Source organism: Nematolebias whitei, chromosome 1, assembly GCF_014905685.2.
Source record: "Nematolebias whitei isolate Nwh7 chromosome 1, NemWhi1, whole genome shotgun sequence".
NCBI classification, from domain to species: domain Eukaryota; kingdom Metazoa; phylum Chordata; class Actinopteri; order Cyprinodontiformes; family Rivulidae; genus Nematolebias; species Nematolebias whitei.
Window position 1 is genome coordinate 21,409,082 of NC_056498.1, and position 3,519 is coordinate 21,412,600.

The window sequence follows — 3,519 nt, forward strand, 5'->3', positions numbered from 1 at the left end:
TATATATATATATATATGTGTGTGTGTGTGTGTGTGTGTGTGTGTCAAAAGGCAGCTGTTTATTCGAATATGACCACAAATCTGTAACATACGACGCTAAAAACAAGTTGTGAAACTCAGCTCACTACAAAGGAAAAGACGAACAGCCTCCATCAGGCTGGTGTTTGTGAGAAGCTACGGTTCTCTTCAGTAACCTCCACACTCCTCCTCCACACAGATGACCTTTCATACTTTATTTCTTGACAGCGTCAATGTTTACAGTAACTCAGTATTTTCCAAGTGGGACTGTGTTGATGACTACAGCACGTATTCATCCACAGAGGTGTCACGTAATGCAAACTAGGTTTTTAACCATCTAATTATAGCCAGCTGCCAAAAGGAAGGTTAATCATGTAGCTAAATATCTTGTGAATCAGTGAGCATGTTTTAATTGAACCTTCAGAAAGTGGCTGCATTTTACGACGGAGCTTTAGGGCCACGCTAAGAAAAAAAAAACATTGCCACGCCAAATTTAATTTAATTTTTTTAATTAAAAGCCTTAAAATTATGAGAATAAAGTCAAATAAAGTCTTAATATTACTAAAGTTACTATAAAGTTGTATGAGACTTTTTTTCAGCTCTCTTTTATTAATTTTCTTTCCACTAGTCGGATCCACGGCACGACCTGCCAATCAATCCAGTAGGCGTGTCAGTAAATGACCAATCCGAAGCTAAATGAGTCGTAATATTATCCTAACTCCGACACGATAAAGCAGAGTTTACTGCATTTTAACTGTGGTAAAATGAAGAATGTTGAGCATCTTGTACTTTGGTATTGGTTTTACAATGGGCGGCTGTGGCTGAGTGGTTAGAGCAGTCGTCCTCCAATGCAAGAATTGGGGGTTCGAATCCACCAGCAGTTACATGCTGAAGTGTCTCTTGGCAAGACACTGAACCCCTCATTGCCTCCGATGCGTGTTCCATCAGTGTATGAATGTGATAAAACTCTGATTAGTCTCATTAGAATGATTTGTTCAACTAGCTTTGTATAGATAGAGTGCTGTATGAATGGGTAAATCAACTCAATCAACTAAATGAGGCACAGATTGTGTTGTAAAGTGCTTTAAGTATCTTGATTAGATAGAAAGGTGCTATATAAGTACAATTTGCCATTTACAGATCAACTATCTCATGGAGATAGTTGATCTGTGAGCACAACAGATTATTATCAGAATCAGGACTTTGAACCTGCTTACAGTAAAGTTGTACGCTCTGATGGGCTGCAGCAGCTCTGCAGGTAAGGAGCATTTAGCTTTGGATTGGTCATTTGCCGACACGCCTACTGGATTGATTGACAGGTCGCATTGTGATCTGACTCGTGGAAAATAAATAAATAAATGAGAGCTGCCAAAAAAAAAAAAGTCTCGTACGACTTTATTCTCATAATATGACTTTATTCAACTTTATTTTTGTAATACTAGGACTTTATTCTCGTAATTTTATGGCTTTTAATTATTTTTTTCCTTAGCATGGCCCTAAAGCTCTGTCGTAGCAACTGTTGTTTTCACTGATATTGAAATTAAATTTAATATGGTAGCAACAGATACTTAAAGTAGGGATGCACTGATGCAAAGACCAGTATCAAGTATCAGTCCAATACCATGCGCACTCGTACTTATAAGTGTTTTAAAACCAGTTTCAGACACCACTTCGCGGCAGCGTGACGTTCAACTCGAGTTGAGAAGTCATGCGATTGAAGAGGAGCAACTTCTGTAGAGTTCTATTTTACTGGAGCTGCCTGTCCTGATCCACTCTCTCGGAGGCAGTAATGCCAACAGCCAATACACACCTCAGGAAGAGGAAGGACTCAGCAAAGCTCTGAAGATGGGTGAAGAAATACAGCATTTCACATTTGGATAAAAACAATTTCTGTCCTGGCTAAGTTAGTGGCGTTAACATGAAAATAATCTCAACTTGTGTAAATTTAAAGCACTGGTAATACTCTGCTGTTCTTAGCTGCTGTCTTGTCTTCTTCCCGTCACATAAAGACTTACGACCTAAGAACGACCCTTTTCTCTTCTCTCAGTGATTATATCTACAACAGACAATAAAACCTCAATAGCTACAGTGGTTTGTTTGAACAGCCTACTTTAATCATTGTACATCAAAAACACGTGTCTGGGAAATAAAGACAGAAGGAGGTTCAACCTTTATACAGGTTAGTCTCATTGAGTCACGAGGACTTATTTTCAAGAAAGATCTGTTTAAAACAAACCAAAAAAAAAAAGAAAACTACAGATAAGGTACACACAAAAATAAATAGTCATAAAAAGCATATAAAATGAAAAGTAAATAAAAGTAGTGATATAAAATGAAATAAAAACAAGTTACATTATGAAACGGGGTAAAATACTAAAAACAGGAGCATGTCTGCATTGATGTTTGCCATGAACTTAGCAGCTGTTTAAAATCCCTTAGAGGTGTCAAGGTCGAAATCTTCAGATCTTTTTGCAAGGTGTTGCAGGAAACAGGAGGAAACAGTAAGAAAAGGCCTTTTTGCCAAATTCAGTCCACAGGGACCACTGCAAGTATGATGTCTTGAGAGTGCACGCTGTAACTGCACTGAAGACGTGACATAGGAGGAGGTATATGAAGGCAGCAGACCAACAAGTGATTTAAAGATGAAAATGTACCAGTGAGAGTCTGTGTGAAGTTAATGATGACCAGTTAACCAGTGAATACAGGGTGCAGTGGTGGGTACGGTAGTTACAACCAGTTATGAATCTTAGCACACTGTGATTGACAGTGTCCAACATCTGCAGGGCGCTTGCAGAGCATTCATGTAAATAATGTCACCATAGTTAATAGAGGGAAGGAAAGCAGCAGTTACAAGGTGTTTCCTAGCATTCAGAGTTCAGCTAGATCTATTTCTGAAAAAGAAACCCAATTTTAATTTCAATTTCTTTGTCAAGTTTTCGAGATGAGGCTTAAAAGAGAGATGTGCATCGACCAAGATTCCCAAGTATTTGTAAGAATCAAAAAACTCAATAAGAACACCATTCGTAGATAAGCTAGGAGGAAGGACTGCTGGTACCAACTTCCTGTTTGAAAACAACATCCCTTTGGTTTTATCAGCATTTGGCATCAGTTTGAGACGGAACAAATCTGATTGGATGATGTCGAATGCAGACTATAAAAGCTGGAAAATCTTAGCAACCGTTTTAGCTCGACAATAAACAACTGTATCGTCGGCATAGAAATGTAAGGACACATCAGGGATGATCTGACCTACATTACTACGTAGATTATAAAGAGGGTGGGTCCTAAGACTGAGCCTTGTGGTACACCATTGTTGACAGTTAAATAACTGGAAGAAGTACCAGTGTGTTGAACACATTGCCTCGGACCAGAGATAATAAAAAAAAAAACCTGATACGTGTGATCTGATAAACCAACGTCTGAGAACACTAGCATCCACTGCTTCAACGTCATCGTTTCATCATCATCATGCTTTGTAGCTGTATTCCCCAGCCTCTGCTG

The 3,519-nt window shown here is 38.6% G+C and overlaps 1 protein-coding gene across 1 annotated transcript in view; it reads right to left on the reverse strand.

Annotated features, from left to right (window-relative positions):
* Nucleotides 1-3,519, reverse strand: part of prkd4 (protein kinase D4) — a 71,275-nt gene that overhangs the window by 66,664 nt on the left and 1,092 nt on the right. The gene's annotated exons all lie outside the window — the stretch shown is intronic.